This window comes from Pristiophorus japonicus (assembly GCF_044704955.1).
Source record: "Pristiophorus japonicus isolate sPriJap1 chromosome 24 unlocalized genomic scaffold, sPriJap1.hap1 SUPER_24_unloc_1, whole genome shotgun sequence".
In the NCBI taxonomy this organism is placed as follows: Eukaryota; Metazoa; Chordata; class Chondrichthyes; family Pristiophoridae; genus Pristiophorus; species Pristiophorus japonicus.
Window position 1 is genome coordinate 2865546 of NW_027250648.1, and position 23921 is coordinate 2889466.

Genomic DNA, 23921 nt, shown 5'->3' on the forward strand with positions numbered 1-23921 from the left:
CCGAGTTATTACAGGCCAGTCAGCCTAACCTCAGTGGTGGGAAAATGTTTGGGAAAAAATCCTGAATTTCTCTCCTGTATTTAGTGATGTCTTTTATATACTCCTTTTACAGGGTGTTAGAAGGGGGAAATATGTAAATGGGAAACTCAAACCAAACATCACATCAAGATCTGACAGTCACTCGATGCATCAGGACCTGAATATCATCGGCCTTTGAATATGGAAGGAGAAATGTTTGCCTGTTCTGTCTGTGGAAAAAGATTTCAAACATCAGTGTGACTGGAAAAGCACCGAGACACACACAGCCGAGACGTGAGTCCGGGGTCGGCGAGAGGCCTACAAAAGGCCGCGAGAGGCGTCGGGAGGTGCGTGGAGAGATATGAGTCCGGGGTCGGCGAGAGGCCTACAAAAGGCCGCGAGAGGCGTCAGGAGGTGCGTGGAGAGACGCGAGTCTGGGGTACTTGTGCAGCTACAGGGAGAGGGCAAAAAAGAAGTAGAAAGAAACAGAAAGGTGACGTCACAGCCAAGGGGGTAAGTGATTGTCTGGTGATTGGTGAGTAGCTTTTCTTTTTCTTTTTTATATCAGTCAGTAACTTTTAACATTGTTGTTAATTTAAGGGTATCTGAGGGTTAATTCATGGCAGGAGAGCTCGATCACGTGATATGCTCCTCCTGTACCATGTGGGAACTCAGGGACACTTCCGGTGTCCCTGACGACTACGTGTGCGGGAAGTGTATCCGCCTCCAGCTCCTGACTGACCGCGTTGCGGAATTGGAGCTGAGGGTGGATTCACTCTGGAGCATCCACGATGCTGAGAATGACGTGAGTAGCACGTGTAGCGAGTTGGTCTTACCACAGGAGAAGGAACCACAGCCAGCTAGGGAATGGAAGACCAGCAGGAAGAGTAGTGCAAGGAAGGTAGTGCAGGGGTCCCCTGTGGTCATCCCCCTGCAAAACAGATACACTGCTTTGAGTGCTGTTGAGGGGGATGACTCATCAGGGGAGCGCAGCAGCAGCCAAGTTCATGGCACCGTGGCTGGCTCTGTTGCACAGGAGGGCAGGAAAAAGAGTGGGAGAGCAATAGTGATAGGGGATTCAATTGTGAGGGGAATAGATAGGCGTTTCTGCGGCCGCAACCGAGACTCCAGGATGGTATGTTGCCTCCCTGGTGCAAGGGTCAAGGATGTCTCGGAGCGGGTGCAGGACATTCTAAAAAGGGAGGGAGAACAGCCAGTTGTCGTGGTGCACATTGGTACCAACGACATAGGTTAAAAAAAGGGATGAGGTCCTACAAAACAAATTTAAGGAGCTTGGAGCTAAATTAAAAAGTAGGACCTCAAAAGTAGTAATCTCGGGATTGCTACCAATGCCACGTGCTAGTCAGAGTAGGAATCGCAGGATAGCGCAGATGAATACGTGGCTTCAGCAGTGGTGCAGCAGGGAGGGATTCAAATTCCTGGGGCATTGGAACCGGTTCTGGGGGAGGTGGGACCAGAACAAACCGGACGGTCTGCACCTGGGCAGGACCGGAACCAATGTCCTCGGGGGAGTGTTTGATCATGCTGTTGGGGAGGAGTTAAACTAATATGGCAGGGGGATGGGAACCAATGCAGTGAGACAGAGGAAAACAAAAAGGAGACAAAAGCAAAAGACAGAAAGGAGATGAGGAAAAGTGGAGGGCAAAGAAACCCAAGAAAAAGAACAAAAAGGGCCACTGTACAGCAAAATTCTAAAAGGACCAAGGATGTTAAAAAAAAAACAAGCCTGAAGGCTTTGTGTCTTAATGCAAGGAGTATCCGTAATAAGGTGGATGAATTAACTGTGCAAATAGATGTTAACAAATATGATGTGATTGGGATTACGGAGACATGGCTCCAGGATGATCAGGGCTGGGAACTCAACATCCAGGGGTATTCAACATTCAGAAAGGATAGAACAAAAGGAAAAGGAGGTGGGGTAGCATTGCTGGTTAAAGAGGAGATTAATGCAATAGTTAGAAAAGACATTAGCTTGGATGATGTGGAATCTATATGGGTAGAGCTGCAGAACACCAAAGGGCAAAAAACGTTAGTGGGAGTTGTGTACAGACCTCCAAACAGTAATAGTGATGGTGTGGAGGGCATCAAACAGGAAATTAGGGGTGCATGCAATAAAGGTGCAGCAGTTATAATGGGTGACTTTAATATGCACATAGATTGGGCTAACCAAACTGGAAGCAAGACAGTGGAGGAGCATTTCCTAGAGTGCATAAGGGATGGTTTTCGCGACCAATATGTCGAGGAACCAACTAGGGGGGAGGCCATCTTAGACTGGGTGTTGTGTAATGAGAGAGGATTAATTAGCAATCTTGTTGTGCGAGGCTCCTTGGGGAAGAGTGACCATAATATGGTGGAATTCTGCATTAGGATGGAGAATGAAACAGTTAATTCAGAGACCACGGTCCAGAACTTAAAGAAGGGTAACTTTGAAGGTATGAGGCATGAATTGGCTAGGATAGATTGGCGAATGATACTTAAGGGGTTGACTGTGGATGGGCAATGGCAGATATTTAGAGACCGCATGGATGAACTACAACAATTGTACATTCCTGTCTGGCGTAAAAATAAAAAAGGGAAGGTGGCTCAACCGTGACTATCAAGGGAAATCAGGATAGTATTAAAGCCAAGGAAGTGGCATACGAATTTGCCAGAAATAGCAGCGAACCCGGGGACTAGGAGAAATTTAGAACTCAGCAGAGGAGGACAAAGGGTTTGATTAGGGCAGGGAAAATGGAGTACGAGAAGAAGCTTGCAGGGAACATTAAGACGGATTGCAAAAGTTGCTACAGATATGTAAAGAGAAAACGGTTAGTGAAGACAAACATAGGTCCCCTGCAGTCAGAATCAGTGGAAGTCATAACGGGGAACAAAGAAATGGTAGACCAATTGAACAAGTACTTTGGTTCGGTATTCACTAAGGAGGACACAAACAACCTTCCGGATATAAAAGGGGTCAGAGGGTCTAGTAAGAAGGAGGAGCTGAGGGAAATCTTTATTAGTCGGGAAATTGTGTTGGGGAAATTGATGGGATTGAAGGCCGATAAATCCCCAGGGCCTGATAGACTGCATCCCAGAGTACTTAAGGAGGTGTCCTTGGAAATAGCGAATGCATTGACAGTCATTTTCCGACATTCCATTGACTCTGGATCAGTTCCTATCGAGTGGAGGGAGAGAGAAAACAGGGAATTATAGACTGGTCAGCCTGACCTCAGTAGTGGGTAAAATGATGGAATCAATTATTAAGGATGTCATAGCAGCGCATTTGGAAAGAGGTGACATGATAGGTCCAAGTCAGCATGGATTTGTGAAAGGGAAATCATGCCTGACAAATCTTCTGGAATTGTTTGAGGATGTTTTCAGTAGAGTGGACAAGGGAGAACCAGTTGATGTGATATATTTGGACTTTCAGAAGGCTTTCGACAAGTTCCCACACAAGGGATTAATGTGCAAAGTTAAAGCACATGGGATTGGGGGTAGTGTGCTGACGTGGATTGAGAACTGGCTGGCAGACAGGAAGCAAAGAGTAGGAGTAAATGGGTACTTTTCAGAATGGCAGGCAGTGACTAGTCGGGTACCGCAAGGTTCTGTGCTGGGGCCCCAGCTGTTTACACTGTACATTAATGATTTAGACGAGGGGATTAAATGTAGTATCTCCAAATTTGCGGATGACACTAAGTTGGGTGGCAGTGTGAGCTGCGAGGAGGATGCTATGAGGCTGCAGAGTGACTTGGATAGGTTAGGTGAGTGGGAAAATGCATGGCAGATGAAGTATAATGTGGATAAATGTGAGGTTATCCACTTTGGTGGTAAAAACAGAGAGACAGACTATTATCTGAATGGTGACAGATTAGGAAAAGGGGAGGTGCAACGAGACCAGGGTGTCATGGTACATCAGTCATTGAAGATTGGCATGCAGGTACAGCAGGCGGTTAAGAAAGCAAATGGCATGTTGGCCTTCATAGCGAGCGGATTTGAGTACAGGGGCAGGGAGGTGTTACTACTGTTGTACAGGGCCTTGGTGAGGCCACACCTGGAGTATTGTGTACAGTTTTGGTCTCCTAACTTGAGGAAGGACATTCTTGCTATTGAGGAAGTGCAGCGAAGGTTCACCAGACTGATTCACGGGATGGTGGGACTGACCTATCAAGAAAGGCTGGATCAACTGGGCTTGTATTCACTGGAGTTCAGAAGAATGAGAGGGGACCTCATAGAAACTTTTAAAATTCTGACGGCTTTAGACAGGTTAGATGCAGGAAGAATATTCCCAATGTTGGGGAAGTCCAGAACCAGGGGTCATAGTCTAAGGATAAGGATAAGGGGTTAGCCATTTAGGACCGAGATGAGGAGAAACTTCTTCACCCAGAGAGTGGTGAACCTGTGGAATTCTCTACCACAGAAAGTTGTTGAGGCCAATTCACTAAATATATTCAAAAGGGAGTTAGATGAAGTCCTTACTACTAGGGGGATCAAGGGGTATGGCGAGAAAGCGGGAAGCGGGTACTGAGGTTGCATGTTCAGCCATGAACTCATTGAATGGCAGTGCAGGCTAGAAGGGCCGAATGGCCTACTCCTGCACCTATTTTCTATGTCTATGTTTTTTTTTCTATGAGTGAGAGTGTTCCAGTGCACTGACTGTGGAAAGAGCTTTAACCAGTTACACAGCCTGAAAAACATCGCACCATTCACAGTGGGGAGAAACCATACACGTGTTGTGTGTGGACCAGACTTCAACTGATCATCCAACCTGGAGAGACACAAGGACACCTGCACCACGGAGAAACCGTGATACACCAACACATTCACACTGGGGAGAAACTGTACTCCTGCTCCGTGTGTCAGAAGGGATTTGTTGCATCAACCCAGCTGCTGATACACCAGCGAGTTCACACTGGGGAGAGGCCGTTCACCTGCTCTGTGTGTGGGAAGGGATTCACTGCTTCATCCAGCCTGCTGAGACACCGGCGAGTTCACACATTTCGACCGAAGTTGGATTCTGCTGTTATTGTTGCTGATAATCACATTCAGGACTGAACCATGTTCATTCTGACTGTTGGGATTTGTTTCTCTTGATGTTAATGACCCCTATAACTGGCTGGAGATTAATATTCTGGATCAATGCCAAATAAATCGGCTTTGTTTCAAATACACAGTGTGTTGAGTATTTAATGTCTCCAAGGTAAGAGGAGACTAATTGATATCCTGTTACCGACTGCTCCATTTTGGGGCCTTTTCTCCTTTTTAATTCGAGATTATTTCAGCTCTCATACCTTCGGTTATTCTCATGGACAAGTCCCAGCTCCCCATACCTTCCAGAGTGCCTCTCTTAGCCTTGAGATCAGGTAAGGTTACCAACGTAACACGCCCAGGATCACTAAACACAAAACCCAGTCTGTTAATCCCTTTCAGTTACTGGACTTACCGTGTACCCCACAGCATCTCTCTCCCCTTCAATGTGTGAATGGGGCATCACGCCTGCAAACTTAGTTTTCAATTTAAATCCATCCAGCAGATGTATTGAACAAAAGGTGAACAAGTAGCCAGATGATGGCCCAATAATCCTGCTGTATATTCCAGGCCGATGAGACTCTGTTAAGCTGCCAGTGAGCTGCTCGACTGCTCTGTATTTTGCCTGAATCAAAACGGACTGAAGATTTATCTCAGTGTAACCTTTGCTGTTATGAAATGTGTGTCTTTGAATGAGCCTTGTGTCCCTGCTCATGTCTGCTGCAATTGAGTAGAAAGGGGATGTGTAAAGAGATGGTGTTTGTATGGAGATGTGAAACAAGGAATGGTATGTGTGTGTGGCAGTGACGCAGCCTTGTGGTCACAGGCAGAACAATGCACAGATAGCCTTGTTATTATGGTTTGAGCAGAGTCAGATCAGGAATGTAGCAAATAAGTTCAATTTCAATATCGCCAGTGTAACCGCAGCTTGTTAGACACACCTGGGGAGAGGAGAGCTCGGAATCCACTGCATTATCCCTGCTCTCCAGATCAGGTAACTATACTGTCAGTATTTTTGCAGTGCTGTTCATAATGTCAGCAAAAGACACTCTGTTGTTGTGAGCTTGATTATCTGGTGTCTGAGACCACAAGGTTTAGAGACAACAAGCTGAACAAGTAAACACATCACGACTAATACTACAGCTCTATATTCACAGGAGAAAGTCTGTTATCTAACTCCTCGAGTGGACAGAATAAAGATCCCAACTGTAAGAGCCCCTTGATGCAGTTATAAATAGCTTTCAAATCCTGACTGACATCAATTGGGGGTTGGAAAGTAGGGGTGAAGGAGAGGTTGGGGTGATGGAGGTTGGAAAGTAGGGGTGAAGGAGAGGTTGGGGTGACCGGGGCGGTTGGAGAGTAGGGTGAAGGATGGGTTGGGCTGAGGGGGGTTTGGAGAGTAGGGATGAAGGAGGGGTTGGGCTGAGGGGATTGGAGAGTAGGGGTGAAAGGAGTTGCAGTGAGCAGGTTGGAGATTTGGGGTGAAAGAGGAACATAGAAAATAGGTGCAGGAGTAGGCCATTCAGCCCTTCGAGTCTGCACCACCATTCAATAAGATCATGGCTGATCATTCACCTCAGTACCCCTTTCCTGCTTTCTCTCCATACCCCTTGATCCCTTTAGCCGTAAGGGCCACATCTACTTGGCCACTTTCCCCTAGAGGCAGGCCTTTCCCTGCTCTTCAAAGTGGGAAGTTTCTGGCTCGAAGATTAGACACCCTCGTCCCTTCCTTACAGCAGCATCTTGCTAGTATGGCACCCAAACCAGAATTCTTTACCATTTTTGTCTTAAAAGCGACTACGCGTCCATCGCCTCCTCCAGAAGGTATCTGAGAGCTTTGAAGTGGACTGGGAGGGAGGGAGGAAAAATATATATTTGGCATTATACTGGGGCTGTTTCTGAACAGATATCGCAGGGATCCGTCAGTACGGCCTTTTGATGCCAGTGATGGCAGGCTAGACAAATCTCAATGTTTCTGTTCCTGAAATCCTATGATTGAGCACTTTCTCATAATCTCCCCATGGTCTCTAATTTTGAATCTTTGTGGGATTGCTTCTGCGTCTGCAGAGAAGTAACCCTGTTCAATTGGGCAAATATTAACACGTCAATATTAATGTTCATTATAAATCAGAGCCAAATTGCGCCTCTGCGAAGCTTGTCACAAAACATAGTGCTGTATTGTGTATTTTCATAGGCAGTCCCTCGGGATAACTTTTAGTATGTATTATATTCTACATTGTGTAGATATTGGGCATTATATGCTACACATATTGGCGGTGTAGATTGGCTCAAGCTCGGATTTTTGCTTGCATTTGCTTACATAAGAAATAGGAACAGGAATCGGCTATTTGGACCCTCGAGCCTCCTCCGCCATTCTATAAGATCATGGCTGATCTGATCTTGGCCTCAACTTCACTTCCCTGCCCGCTCTTCATAACCCTCGAGTCCCCCATCTCCACCTTAAATATATTCAATGACCCAGCCTCCACAGCTCTCTGGGGTAGACAATTCCAAAGATTCACGACCCCCTGAGAGAAGAAATTCCCCCATCTCTGTTTTAAATGGGTGACCCCTTACTCTGAAACTATGCCCCCAAGTTCCAGTTTCCCTCTACGAGCGGAAACACCCTCTCTGCATCTACCCTGTCAAGCCCCCTCAGAATCTTATACGTTTCAATAAAATCACCTTTCATTCTTCTAAACTTCAATGAGTATAGGCCCAACCTGCTCAACCTTTTTTCATAAGACAACCCCTTCATCTCAAGAATCAACCTGGAGAATCTTCTCGCCAATGCAAGTATACCCCTCCTTAAATAAGGAGACCAAAACTGAATGAAGTACTCCAGCTGTGGCCTCACCAATACTCTGTACAGTTGTACTAGGACTTCTCTGCTTTTATATTCCATCCCCCTTGCAATAAAGGCCAGCATTCCATTTGCCTTCCTGATTACTTGCTGTAACTGCATACTAACTTTGTGTTTCACGTACAAGGACCCCCAGGTCCCTCTGTACCGCAGCATTTTGAAGTCTCTCTCTATTTAAGTAATAATTTGCTTTTTTATTCTTCCTACCAAAGTGGATAATCTCACATTTTCCCACATTATACTCCATCTGCCAAATTTCTGCCCACTTTCTATATCCCTTTGCAGATTCTTTGTCTCCTCTTCACAACTTGCTTTCCCACCTATCTTTGTATCATCAGTAAATTTGGCTTCGTTACACTCTGTCCCTTCACCCAAGTCATTAATATAGATTGTAAATAGTTGAGGCCGCACCACTGATCCCTGCGGCACCCCGCTAGTTACAGTTTGCCAATCTGAAAATGACCCGTTTATCCCACCTATTCTGGGGTGAGGGGGGCTCACTGCCCCGAATAGACTGTTGAAGTATAATGAGGTTTGTTTCTCTTTACAATGTTTTGAATTGTGTGTTTAACTGAAGTCAGGCGCAGGGCTGTAGTTACTCGCGGGCACGGAGCTGTTTCTGGTGAATGAATGTGGCCAGTGTTAGTAGAGAATAGATTTGAGTGGGATCATTCTGTGCTAAACACATTGCTGGGCTGCAGGTTTGCCTCAGTCCCAGTGAAGAAGCGCTGTTGAAACACAAACCCACCAGAGACTTGAACCCCGCAGGCAATCCCTCAGTGATGTCATTGTGGCTGGGGGAAAGATTCCTTCCTGTCTGTGCAGGGACCACTTACACTGAGACACGCAATCCTGGGACCACTTACACTGAGACACCCAATCCTGGGACCACTTACACTGAGACACAAAATGGGAATGGGAGAGCCTCAGTATGGGTTATGGTTGTGAATCCAGCTGTAGTGAGGGTGGAAGGCGGGTAATGGATGAAGTTCTGACGGTGGAATTAGTTGGGGACTGTTGGGGACTGGTGGGGCCTGGTGATAGGTTATTGTCAGAAGCCCTTTTCAGGCAGGCCGATAATTGGATGTAACCAGCGCAACACCTGGATCCACATGTTCTTGTCCCAAAGTCTAATGTCCCTGATGTTTTTTTCTGAGAAATGTCGAGATGTGAAAGGAGGAAGGAAAGCAGACTCGGTCAGAAAAAAGGTTCCTGGAATGAACAATTCATGAGGCTGTTTTTTTTTAAACTTGTCTGCGTGAGGTTTATAAAAAAATGAAATTAAAATCGATGGGTCTAGTGATACTGCGTTGTCAATAGTGGTTTCTAACCCTAATCACTAACTCGTAAACCGAACATTGTATCGACTATCCCCAACCAATAACCACCGGCCCCAACCACTAATCCCTAAACCTACACCCAAACCCAGCCTGTAACCAAGGATTATTGACGGGGATCAATGGAGGACCTAATGACATGATAAAGAAAGTATTTGAAACAATGATCTCGATTAAAGAAATAGTGCAAGATATGATAGTAACAAGAGATGAAATCAACAAGACCCATCAAAATCAGCAGTGACAATTACAAAGATCAGAACATTTCAAAGGCTGTCACATGCAACATGTGTGGAGGAGTTTTAAAAAATCAGATCCAAAATGGGATAACTGGTGCAGAAAATAACATTTAAAATCTTATCCAAGATAGTTCTATAAAGGGGTGGGTCACCAGAACTTCAGATGAGTGTAAAGTGAGACACTACAGTTGAGTCTATCACACCCACAAGCCATGTACACAAACGGAACATGTTTGGGACTTGATGTGATAGGCAGTAAGACCATGTCTTCATTTGGATCTGCCCATCGCAGCGCGTGCCTACCTCGCTGACTCAACCTCCGCGGGGTCAGCGTGGGCACTGGATGCCTTGGAGTGGCCTACTGCAAGCCGCTTGGCCCCGCTACTTTATCTGTTGATGATGACGTGGCAGCAGGTACCACAGATGAAAGCTCTGGGTCATCTTCCTCCTCCTCAGATTCTTGTTCCTCACCCGTGGTGATGACCACCTACAGTGGTACAGGTGTTGGGGCAGGGGCCTCGGGAGTCTGGGTAGCTGCAAAACATAATTGAGGTTATTAGAAGAGAAGGGTAGACATGAGAATGCTTGCACTGCGCTGGCATATGTTCGAAGAGCAACACTACTGCAAAAAATGTGAACAAGAGACGTTACATATGATTAACCTGAGAGTACAGAAGCTGCATGGATAACATTACATCATTCATATATTATAATGAAATGCCATTAAATTACTTTAAATTACCACAGCTTTACTACTGCTTTACACATTACTCACCTGGTGCAACAACAGGATCTGCGGGTGGCAGAACGATTGTGGGTGACCACTAATACTGCGGCATGCTCCTCCAAGTCTGTGAGCGGGTGAAGCTCAGCAGGCCCTCCTCCAGTCCGTCTCTGCTCTGCATGATTCTTGGATATCTTCCTCTGTAAACCTGACATGAGCATAGCTTAAGCTAATTGACAAGTACTATTACGGAAACACAACAGATATTGTCACCCCACATTCTATTCATCCATAACTTAACGTTATAGGCTAATACATTTTGTACCCATAATGGATATAACATCTACGTTCAGAGAAAATATTTAACAAGATCGTGTTTAGGAACTATTGCTTGACACCAAACATCTCGTGTACAATCTCCAGGAAAGGTCCCATCCACGGGCCGTGCCATTCGGCGTCTGAGGGGAGGTAGGTGGTTATTTGAATTGATGGAGTTCGCCCAGGGGGCGGGGGAAGAGAAAATCTGGACCGCTGGTGAGCTCGGCAATGACAGGACTGTAATGGGAGGGGGCACCGTGTCCATGGGCTGTGCTTGGAGACCTCCGTGTGGCCGGAGCTAATGTCCCAAAGTATCCCAGGGCAGACAGTGAGCCAGGGCAGCTCTCCCCCAGTCCAGGTTGGATCATTGTGTGAGTGACAGCAGCTGGAGAGACTGACACAGTCTGGGTAAAGGTGACCAGGCCCCTCAGTGCTCAGTGCTGCCCCATCCACCAACGTAACCGAAAAGGAGATGGTGCCCAAGTTAAAGACTTGCTCACAGCACACAAAAATTCTCCTAAACTAATGCGATAGAAATGCTGAATGTTTGCGGTCCGTCTGTTTCCAGTCATTCGTTTAAATAATAATTAATACTATTGATTAAATGTAAGGCACCTGAGCAAAATTAGACTTAAAGGTGGAGGTTCCGACCCCAGTGCAAATCTTAACGGAGAACCTACCCAAGATTACCCGGCTTAATTACAATCGGCAGATTTACATTCTAATTCATTCAGTGGATCATTACAATTTAAAATAAAACAATTTAATATTTACTCTTGCTGAAGCAACCAGGCTGTTCCACCTCTTGCGGCACTGATCTGCCTCACGCCTATCGTGGGCCACAGAAGAAACGGCGGTGATATTGCCCCATATTTTTTGATAGGTCCGGGGAAGAGGGAGGTTTCCCACGCCCACCCCGGGTTATTTGTCCTCACCTATTCTCCACCTCATTAACGAGGGCCTCATTCGCCTCATCCGAGAAGGCTTTCGCTCTCCTTCTCGCTGACAGTTCCTCCTGCTGCATACTCGTGTCACTAGACATCTTTCAAGGTATCAGACTGCTTGCTTTCTCTCTCCTTCTCTCTCTCCCTCTCTTTCACTCTTCTGAGCATGCGCACATGACCCCTGAACTCCCGAATCGCGGGAAAATGTCTGCTAAAAAAAAAGCCCATGTGCAGAACGCCCGTTGCTATGGACGCCAGCCTTGCACAACTGAATACATCGCTAAGGTCCATTTCACATCGCTAAGGCTATCGCCCAAAATAAAAAGGCGAAACTAACTCTTTTTAAAATGGGTGATATTCCAGCGATCATGAAAAATAAAAAAGCACTAAGGCTGGAAATATTGCCCATTTTCGGGCAATAGCATAGAAACATAGACATAGAAAATAGGTGCAGGAGTAGGCCATTCGGCCCTTCGAGCCTGCACCGCCATTCAATGAGTTCATGGCTGAACATGCAACTTCAGTACCCCATTCCTGCTTTCTCGCCATACCCCTTGATCCCCCTCGTAGTAAGGACTTCATCTAACTCATTTTTGAATATATTTAGTGAATTGGCCTCAACAACTTTCTGTGGTAGAGAATTCCAGAGGTTCACTACTCTCTGGGTGAAGTTTCTCCTCATCTCGGTCCTAAATGGCTTACCCCTTATCCTTAGACTGTGACCCCTGGTTCTGGACTTCCCCAACATTGGAAACATTCTTCCTGCATCTAACCTGTCTAAACCCATCAGAATTTTAAAAGTTTCTATGAGATCCCCTCTCATTCTTCTGAACTCCAGTGAATACAAGCCCAGTTGATCCAGTCTTTCTTGATATGTCAGTCCCGCCATCCCGGGAATCAGTCTGGTGAACCTTCGCTGCACTCCCTCAATAGCAAGAATGTCCTTTCAAGTTACAAGACCAAAACTGTACACAATAGCGATCATAGTGGAAAGTCTAGCCCTTACTTTCTTATGGAAAATTCAAATATTCGACAGAGTGTTTGAAAAAAGCTGATTTATTTAATATTTATCCAGAATATTAAACTCAAGCTCAGTTATAGAGGTTAACAACATCAGCAGAAATAAAGCACGATTGCCATAGTGAACATGATTCAGTCCTGGATTTGATTACTTCTTAGCTGGTCCCTCGTATCAAGGATGACTTGCTTCCCCACCAAAAAGGGATGAGTTCACAAATGTTTCAGTGACAGACCTGATATTCCAGGGTATGATATTGAAGGGTGGAAGATGCCTGTGTGTGGATTTTATTAACGTGTGGTGGCCATTGCACACCAGCCACCGCAGGGCTTGACAGACCGTGGCAACTGGAGACCAGCTCTGCTGCAGGGACCTAGTGGACACACATATCGCAGTGTGGGCTGGCCCGTGCTGTCCCTGGGTCCTCGCCACTTCTGAGCCCCGAACTCACGCCTCTCCTGAGCCCCGATCATGTCGCTCTACAATCTCTCGCTGCTCCTTTGCCCCATCAGGCTCCTGCTGTACATGCCCACGCTCCAATCAGTGACCTTGATTTTGGTGACGTCCAATCCAGTCGCCCTTCTCCAAGTCATCGCCCTCTTGCACCACTCGCGCTGCTCCCGAAAGTGGCCTCCACGCTCCAGACCGCCGCACCTCCGCTCCTTTTATGGCCCCGACCTGCGGCCGGTGGTTTCTCGCAGGTCGGGGCCTCCACGTTGCCGTGATTAACAGCAGCAATAACAGCAGTTGTGAAATCGCTGGCATCTGATCAGAGTGCAGGACTGAGCGAATCTCTTCCCACACGGAGCTGGTGAACGGCCTCTCCCCAGCGTGAGGACGTGGTGCGTCAGTAGATCCTTTTTGCTTTTAAAGCTCTTCACAGTCAGAACATCTAAATGATCTCTTAACAGTGTGAACAAGTCGGTGTGTCAGAAGATACCCACACTCAATCCAGTGTGTCTGGAGCTGGATAACTGAGTGAATACCTTCCCACACACGGAGCAAGTGAACGGCCTCTCCCCAGTGTGACTGCATCAATATCCAGCCGGGACGGGTAATTGAATCCCTTCCCACAATCCCCACATTTCTACGGTTTCTCCGTGGTGCGGGTGTCCTTGTGTCCCCAGGTTGGATGATTAGTTGAAGCCTCTTCCACACAGAACACGTGTACAGTTTCTCCCCACTATGAATGGTGCGATGTTTTTTCAGGCTGTGTAACTGGTTAAAGCTCTTTCCACGGTCAGTGCACTGGAACACTCTCACTCGTGTGTGTGCCTCACTACTGTTCCAGTCAGACTGATGTTTGAAATCTTTTCCCACAGACAGAGCAGGCAAACATTGAAAGGCCGATGATATTCAGGTCCTGGTCAATGGAGTGACTTTGTCAGATCTTGATGTGATGTTTGGTTTGATTCGAGCTAAAACTATGTCCAATTAATTCGAGAGCCGAGTGTCAGCAACTTTAATACCTTAATAAGAAATATAAGATGAGCAGTTTCTCAGTCGACTGCCATATCTTATACTGATCCATCAATCAGAGTAAACATGCAAGTCCCGCGTGTCCACAGTAACTGACACCAGGTCAGCCCGCTGGATGGAACCTCGGGGGCCCTGAGCTTGATCTCCGGTGTCTCCAGTCCCCACTGCCCCCTTACATCAGTCTCCCCTCACTTTTATACCCTGCACTGATCCACCTCTGGCACCGGACTCTTCTTTGTCTTCTCTGCTGGGTTTGGGCAGGAAGTGAGGAAAAGACAGCTGGAACTTCTCTAATCTGTGATTTACAAGGACACTTTCCCTGGTTCCCAGCAGCTACTTTTCTTCAGTAATTTTCTCATTATCCCTAAACTCCCCTGCTGCTGTTAGTTGTTATTTCTTATAGTTTCACAATTATAGGTATAAACATCACACATTATAATCTAATCTATTGTATTACTCACTCTGGTTTAAGCTTATATTGTGGTTACTAACAGACAAACCCTGTTCTTTCCCCTGATCTGATTACAGATTCCAACAGTGGGCTCAGTGAATGGAATGTCTTATCAGTGTTGCCATGGTGACCTGTCTGCAGTGAATCGATTGTTTGAGTTTCTAACTCAGACTAAACTTCTTCTCCATGATGCACATTAGAGATGTCAATGTGTTTTAGCCAAGTTGTGTTATTATCTCAAACATACAAGGGCTTCAGATACAGAAATCTTTAAAAGTAGGAGGACAAGTTAATAAAGCACATGGGATCCTAGGTTTTATAAATAGGAGTGTGGAGTACAAAAGGGCAGAGGTCATGTAAACCTGTACTAATCATTGGTTAGGCTGCAGTTCGAATAATGTGTCAGGTTTTGGGGATCTTACACCAGGAAGGATGTGGAGACCATGGAGAGGGTGCAGAGAGATTCACTGAGACGATACCAGGGAAGAGAGGCTTTAGTTATCAGGAGATTGGGGAAACTGGGACTCTTTTCATTAGAACAAAGGGTAATTGGAGATCTGAGGGAGCTGTTCAAAATTTGATCAGGTAAATGAGAGTAAACTATTTGCACCAGTCGGTGAGTCAGTAACTCGAGGGCATCAAATTCAAATCATCACCAAAAGGCTCAGACCCAGGGATGAACTATCAAACACACTGTACAACAATGTTCAGGACACTCACGATCCCTCCGCATCTGTGTCCAGGGGAGGAACTGATGGGTTTCTATCTTTGGGTTAAATTATGTTCTCACCGAGGTGATGGATGTCCAGGAATGGGATATTCTGAGCACCTAGTCTGGTGCCTGAAGCATTATCCGGTCAGGTACAGCACGGGATTAGATATAGAGTAAAACTTCCTTTACACTGTCCCATCAAACACTCCCAGGGCAGGTACAGCACAGGATTGCTGCACTGTCAGCGTTGCTATCTTTCAGATGAGTCGTTCAACCAAGGCCCCATCAACTCTCAACCAATATCACTGAAACAGATTATCTGGCCATTGCTGTTCATGGCAGCTTGCTGTGCGCAAATCATCTGCTGCATTTCCTATACTACAACAGTGAATGCACTTCAAATATACTTTGATGTTGTTGTACTTCATTGGCTGTAAAGCACTTTGGGATATCCTGAGGTCATGTGAGGTGCTGCATAAGGACAGGTCTTTGTTAAATGAAGGAGAAAAGTTCCAAAAAAGGAACAGTCGGTAACAGGACAACAATTAGTCTCCCCTTATATTGGAGAAATCAAGGAATCGACACACTCTGTGTGCTGGAACCAAAGCTGATTTATTTGTCAGATATCCAGAAAATTAAACTCCAGCCCAGTTACAGGGGAAATACAGCCCAACTGTCAGAATGAACACAGTTCAGACCCGGTGTGATTCACAGCAGAATCCAACCCCTGCTGTCACTTGTGAACTCGCTGGTGTTTCAGCAGGGTGGATGGGTCAGTGAATCGCTTCCCACACACTGAGCAGGTAAACGGCCTCTCCCCTGTGTGAACTCGCTGGTGTTTCAGCAGGTTGGATGAACGAGTGAATCGCTTCCCACACTCAGAGCAGGTAAATGGTCTCTCCCCAGTTTGAGTGCGTTGGTGCACCATCAGACTATTTCTGCTTTTAAAGCTCTTCTCACAGTCAGAACATTTAAAAGGCCTCTTACTGGTGTGAACAAGTTGGTGTGTAGTGAGGCTGGATGACAGAGTGAATCCCTTCCCACACATGAAGCAGGTGAACGGTCTCTCCCCAGTGTGAGTGTGTTGGTGCATCATCAGACTACTTCTGCTTTTAAAGCTCTTCTCACAGTCAGAACATTTAAAAGGCCTCTTGCTGGTGTGAACAAGGAAGTGGGAAGTGAGGTTGGATGACTGAGTGAATCCCTTCCCACACATGGAGCAGGTGAACGGTCTCTCCCCAGTGTGAACTCGCTGGTGTCTCAGCAGGTGGGATGACTGAGTGAATCCCTTCCCACACACGGAGCAGGTGAACGGTCTCTCCCCAGTGTGAACTCGCTGGTGTGTCAGCAGATCCATTTTGGTTTTAAAACTCTTCTCACAGTCAGAACATTTAAAAGCTCTCTTATCAGAGTGAACAAGTTTATGACGCATCAGGTGCCCAGAACTTTTAAAGCATTTCCCGCAGTCCGAACATTTAAAAGGCCTCTCCCCAGTGTGAATTCGCTGGTGAGCTACAAGGCTGGATGACCCAGTGAATCCCTTGCCACACACTGGGCAGGTGAACGGCCTCTCCCCGGTGTGACTGCGTCGATGAATTTCCAGCTCAGACGGGTAATTGAATCCCTTCCCACAGTCCCCACATTCCCACGGTTTCTCCATGGTGCAGGTGTCCTTGTGTCTCTCCACGTTGCACGATCAGTTGAAGCCTGGTCCACACACACAATACGTGTACGGTTTCTCCCCGCTGTGAATGGTGCGATGTTTTTTCAGGCTGTGTAACTGGTTAAAGCTCTTTCCACAGGCAGTGCACTGGAACACTCTCACTCGGGTGTGTGTGTGTCTCGGTGCTTTTCCAGTCACACTGATGTTTGAAATCTTTTCCCACAGACAGAATAGACAAACATTTCTCCTTCCACATTTAAAGGCCGATGATATTCAGGTCCGGATGCATCAAGTGACTGTCAGATCTTGACGCGAAGTTTGGTTCGAGTTTCCCGTCTGCAAATCCTCCCCTTCTAACACCCTGTAAAAGGAGTTTACAAAACTCATCACTGTAAGTACAGGATAGAAATTCAGAACAGACAATTCTACTTTCTATTGAATGTTCTTTCCTGTTTTGTTCCCGCAACACTGTAAATCTCCATCCTCTCTGTGCTGAAACCCAAACCCACCGCACCATCTCCATCATTTCTTCCTCCTCGCTGTTTTCTTCCTCCCCTGAAGGTGCTGACTCTGGCTGGGTTCAGTTCTACACTGTATTCTACGGGTATTCTGAGCACCGAGTGTGTGCCTGAAACAGGCTGCGGTCAGGTACAGAGTAAAGCTGCCTCTATGCTGTCCCATCAAACACTAAACTCAGCCCAAAATGATCAGGGCTCAGGGAGGTTGGTTGCTAGGCACTGCAGTGATGTCATAAAGCAGAGCCATTCAGCCCAGCTGGTTCTCTCCTTGTCCCTTTAAAGGTGGAGAGCTGGGACATCCTGTCTCAACACACATCCCCCATGTTCATACTGAGAATCCCCGGGGAAGGCCCAAGGCCCAGAGTGTGGAACACAACCCAGGGGGAAAGAGGAGGAGATAAGGGGAGGTAAATGAAGGAGTAGGGGCTGAGGGCCACCGAGCTTCAGTTTTAAGCCTGTAGACTTCAGATGGGAAGAGCGAGTTCTGTAGTTTTAGGATCCAGGGAGAGAGCAAGGCACAAGGTACATTGCACAAATTCCTACTATTTTATCCTTCTCTCCTCTCCACCCCTGAAAGCGCCGACTCTGGCTGGGTTCAGTTCTACACTCACTGGTTCCCCTCCAATATGTGACCCATGTGCCCAATCTCCATATGAGAACTTCGATAATGAGTGTCGACAGGCTATTCAACTGTCCTCACCTGAGGCTTCACACGTGCATTTTCCAGCAGGGTCACTGGACCCTCCTCCCAATGGCTCAGTGGGTAAAGGTAACACCCAGTGTGACTGAGTCACAGGAACAGGAGGGGCCCAGGTTTAATCCTGTCTGCATATCCTCCCCTTCTAATCCCCTGTAAAAGCTGTTTACAAAGTCATCACTGTAAGTAGGAACATAGGAACACGAAAAGGCCATTCAGCCCCTTGAGCCTGTTCTGCCATTCAATTAGATGGTGGCTGATCAGTATTTTAACTCAGTCTACCTGCCTTGGTTCCATCGCCCTTAATACCCTTGCCTAAGAAGAATTTATCAATCTCAGTTTTGGAATTTTCAATTGGCTCCCAGCCTCCGTTTTATGGGGAACAGAGTTCCCGATTTACACTACGCTTTAAGAGCATAAGAAATAGGAGCAGGAGTAGATCATAAAGCCCCTCGAACCTGCTCCGCCATTCAATAAGATCACGGCTGATGATCTACCTCAACTCCATTTTCCCGCACTATCCCCGTATCCCTGGATTCCTTTAGTGTCCAAACATCTATCGATCCCAGCCCTGAATACACTCAACGACTGAGCATCCACAGCTTGTTGGGGCAGAGAATTCCAAAGGTTCACAACACTTTGAGTGAAGACATTTCTCCCCATCTTAGTCTTAAATGGCCGTCCGTTATCCTGAGACTGTGACCCCTAGTTCTAGACTCTCCAACCAAGAGAACAGCCAATCAGCATTTGTGTGAAGAAGTGCTTCCTGACATTAGCCCTGAACGGCCTGGCTCTGATTTTAATGTTGTGTCCCCTTGTTGTGGACTCCCTCACCAGAGGAAATAGTTTCCCTCCATCCACCCTATCAACTCCTTTAATCATCTTAAACACCTCAATTAAATCACCCCTTAATCTTCTATATTTCTCATAATTTACAAACGTCATCACTGTAAGTACAGGATCATAGAATCACAGAGGTTTACAGCATTGAAGGAGGCCATTCAGCCCATCGCGTCCATGCCGGCCGACAAAGAGCTATCCAGCCTAATCCCACTTTTCAGCTCTTGGTCCGTGGCCTTGTAGGTCACGGCACTTCAAGTGCACATCCAAGTTCATTTTAAATGCTCCAAGGGTTTCTGCCTCTACTACTCTTTCAGGCAGTGGGTTCCAGACCCCCTCCAATCTCTGGGTGAAGAGATTTCCCCTCTAAACCTCCTACCAGTTTAAATCTCCGCCCCCTGGTTGTTGACCATCTGCCGAGGGAAATAGGTCCTTCCTATCCACTCTATTGAGGTCCCTCATAATGTTATACACCTCAATTATGTCTCCCCTCAGCCTCCTCTGTTCCAAAGAAAACAACCCCATCCTATCCAATCTTCCTCATATCTAAAATTCTCCAGTCTCGGTAACATCCTCCGAAATCTCCTCTGTACCCTCTCTAGTGCAATCACATCTTTCCTGTAATGCGGTGACCAGAACTGCACGCAGTACTCCAGCTGTGGCCTAACTAGTGTTTTATACAGCCCAAGCGTAACCTCCCTGCTCTTATATTCTATGCCTCGGCTAATAAAGGCAAGTATTCTGTATGCCTTCTTAACCACCTTATTTACCTGTCCTGCTACCTTCAGGGATCTATGGACATGCACTCCAAGGTCCCTCTGTTCCTCTATACTTCTCAGTGTCCTACCATTTATTGTGTATCCCCTTGCCTTGTTAGCCCTCCCCAAATGCATTACCTCACACATCTCCGGATTGAATTCCATTTGACACTGTTCTGCCCACCTGACCAGTCCATTGATATCTTCCTGCAGTCTGCAGCTTTCTTCTTCATTATCAACCACACGGTCAACTTTTGTATCATCTTCAAACTTCTTAAGCATACCCCTACATTCAAGTCCAAATCATTGATATATACCACAAAAAGCAAGGGACCTAGTACTGAGCCCTGCAGAACCCCACTGGAAACAGCCGTCCAGTCAAAAAAACACCCATCAACCAATTACCCTTTGCTTGTTGCCTCTGAGCTAATTTTGGATCCAACTTGCCCCTTTGCCTTGGATCCCATGGGCTTTTACTTTCATGACTAGTCTGCCCCGTGGGACTTTATCAAAAGCCTTGCAAAAATCCATATACACCACATCAGACGCACTATCCTCATCGACCCTCCTGGTTACCTCTTCAAAGAATTCAATCAAGTTAGTCAGACACGACCTTCCCTTAACAAATCCATGCTGACTGTCCTTGAATAAACCGTGACTTTCTAAATGAAGGTTTATCCTGTCCCTTCAATAGTTTTCCCACCACCGAGGTTAGGCTGACTGCCGTGGAATTACTCGGTCTATCCCTTTCTCCGTTTTTAAATAACTGTACAACGTTAGCAGTCCTTCAGCACCACACCTGTAACCAGAGGATTAGAAAATGATGGTCAGAGCCTCTGCTATTTCCTCTTTTGCTTCTCTTAACAGCCTGGGATACATTTCATCCGGGCCTGGGGATTTATCCAACTTCAAAAGATGCTAAACCCCTTAATACTTCCTCTCTCACTATGTTTATTTCATCTAATATTTCACACTCCTCCTCCCTGATTGCAATGTCTGCATCGCCTCTCTCTTTTGTGAAAGCAGATGCAAAGTATTCATTAAGAACCATACCCACCTCCACACACAGGTTACCTTTATGGTCCCTAATAGGCCCTACACTTCCTTTAGTTATTCTCTTGCTCTGAATGTATTTATAAAACATCTTTGGGTTTTCCTTGATTTTACTTGCCAATATTTGTTCATGCTCTCTCTTTGCTTTCCTAATTTTTTAAAATAATTTCAACACTGCACTTTCTATATTCCGAGAGATTTGCAGTATTTAGCCCTCGGTATCTGTCATAAGCCTCCCTTTTTTTCTTTATCCTACCCTGTATGCCGCTTGACATCCGGGGGGGCTCTATAGATTTGTTCGTCCAACCCTCTTTCTTTAAGGGGACATACTTGCTCTGAACCCTCACGATCTCCTCCTTGAATGCCTCCCACTGCTCTGACACTGATTTACCTTCAAGTAGCTGTTTCCAGTCCACTTTGGCTAAATCACATCTCGGGTAAGTAACATTAGTTTTTCCCCAATTGAGAAGCTTTATTCCTGGTCTATCTTTGTCCTTTTCCATAACGACCCTAAATCTAACTGAATTACAACCCCTACCACCAGAATACTCTCCCACTGACACCCCTTCCACCTGCCCAGTTTCATTCCCTAAAACAAAGTCCAGAACCGCCCCCTCTCTTGTTTCAGCTTGCTACATACTGGCTAAAAAAGTTCTCCTGAATGCATTTCAAGAATTCTGCTCCCTCTATACTTTTCACACCAAATCTATCCCAGTTACTATTAAGATAGTTGAAATCCCTGGCTATTACTGCCCGATCACTGTTCATTGGTTTACATATAACCTTCATGGCTGCTGACCGAGGGCTGTGTGGCTCTTTGTTGGCAGGCGCGGACACGATGGGCCGAAATGGCCTCCTCCTGCGCTATGGATTTCTATTTCTATTGTTTTTGCACTTCTCAGAAATGTGCCGACATACTTGCTCATCTATCTCCCTCTGACTGTTTGGGGGTCTATAGTACACTCCCAGCAATGTGACTGCTCCTTTTTTGTCCTTCGGTTCAATCCGTATGGCCTCATTTGATGATCATTTAAATATATCATCCCTCCTCACTGCTATAATTATTACTTTAATTAATAATGCGACCCCCCCTCCTTTTTTATCCCCCTCTCTATCTCGTCTAAAAACCCCGTAGCCAGGAATGTTGAGCTGCCATTCCTGCCCTTCTTTTAGCCATGACTCAGTAATAGCTATAATATTATACTCCCATGTGTCTATCTGTGCTCTCAGCTCATCTGCCTTATTCCCTAGACTCCTTATAAAACTCTGCCATTTAGCACTGTCAAACTCCATATTTTCTAGCCTTTGTTCACTCTGCCTTCCAATCTCACTTACTAAATTTCTGCCTTCCATTCCAGCTTTTCTTCTCTCCCTTCCGAATCTACTTTCAGTTCCCCATCCCCCTGCCAAGCTAGTTTAAACCCTCTAGCAAACACCCCAGTGAGGATATTGGTCCCGGCCCTGTTGAGGTGCAACCTGTCCGGCTTGTATTGGTCCCAATGCCTCAGGAATCTAAAGCCAACCCTCCTGCACCATCTCTCCAGCCACACCATCCATCTGCTCTATCCTCCTATTTCTGTATGCACGAGCACGTAGCACCGGGAGTAATCCGGAGATTACTACCTTTGAGGTCCTGCTTTTTAATCTTTTACCGAGCTCCCTAAACTCTGCCTGTAGGACCTCATCCCTTTTTCTACCTGTGTCATTGATCCCGATATGAACCACAACCTCTGGCTGTTCATCCTCCCCCCCCCCCAGAATGCAGCCACTCACTGACATCCTTGGCCCTGGGACGAGGGAGGCAACATACCATCCTGGAGTCATGTCTGCGGCCGCTGAAAACGCCTGTCTGCTCCCTTAACCATTAAATCCCCTACCACTGTTGCTCTTCCACTCTTCTTTCTCCCCTTCCCCCCCGCCCCCCCCACCCCCCACAGCTAAGCCACCCGTGGTGCTGCGGACTTGGCTCTGGCTGTAATCCCCCAGAGGAACCATCGCCCCCACCAGTACTCAGAACAGAATACTGGTTGGAGAGCGAGATGCCCTCAGGGGACTCTTGCACTACTTGCCTGGTCCTCCTTTTCTGTCTGGCGGTTACCCATTCCCTCTCTGCCTGTTAAGCTGACAGGTGACCACCTCCTGAAACGTGCTATCCACGAAGTTCTCAGCCTCGCGGATGCACTGCAGTGACGCCAGCCGTCGCTCAAGCTCCGAAACCCGGAGCGCGAGCTGGTCCAGCTGGTGACACTTCCCACAATGTGATCGTCCAGGACTTCCCACATGGCCGAGGATGTACATCCATGGGACTGAGCGGCCCTGCCCAGGATAGAAATTCTGAACAGACAGTTCTAGTTTCTCTGGAACATTCTTTCCTCTCTTGCCCCTCCTCAGCTATAGAATTCGACCCACTCCCCCTGCTTCATAACGCTGCTAATGTTTCAACTCAAGTATTTATCCCTTTTAAAAGTTACTAGTGAACCTGCTTCCACCACCTTTACAGGCAGTGCGTTCCAGGCCATAACCCCTCGCTGCTTAATTTTTTACCCTCATGTAGCATCTGGTTCATTTGCCAATCACCTTAAATCCGTGTCCTCTGGTTACCGGGCCTTCTGACACTGAAAATTGTTTCTCTGTATTAAGAGGGTAGGTGGGCTGGAGGAGGTTACAGAGATGGGGAGGGGTGAGGCCTTGGAGGGATTTGAACAAGAGGAGGAGTATTTTAAAGGCTGAAGCCAACAGCCATCTCCTCTAGTGCAGAATGTCACTCACTAACAGGAAGGATTTTTGTTTAACTACTAAAGATGCATAATGAGGGGAAATCAATCTCTGTACCTTTAACTAACAACAACATGAGGGAAATGAATGACCTTCAAACACCTGGTCCACTTGGCACTGAAGTGTTTGAATCTCGATTTAATTTTTAAAAAATGAATAGTTTAACAGGGGTTCACACAGACTCACCTGACAGGCCGACTCAGGATCCACCCCTCAAGCACCGTGATTGGTTGCAGAACACGCTGCTCCCTGGGCCCTCCGGCCTCTGAGCTCTCTTCCTGTTGGTTCCCAGAGCAATCAATCACCACTCACCAACATTACGCTGACAGATGAAGTTGAGAGGCTCAGAGGAAGAAATAAAATGAGGCGGGGAATCTGAGTTAAGAAATAAAATTAGAGAAGCATGATTAAATCTATAAACAAAACTATTTAACGTCAAATCAAATGAATTGTTGCAATTACTTTATTTATTTTGGGCCAAGTGGGAAA

At 46.4% G+C, this 23921-nt stretch overlaps 1 pseudogene; it reads right to left on the bottom strand.

Moving 5' to 3' along the window:
- LOC139241180 (zinc finger protein 850-like) overlaps positions 1–23921 on the bottom strand; it is a 269295-nt pseudogene that overhangs the window by 230574 nt on the left and 14800 nt on the right.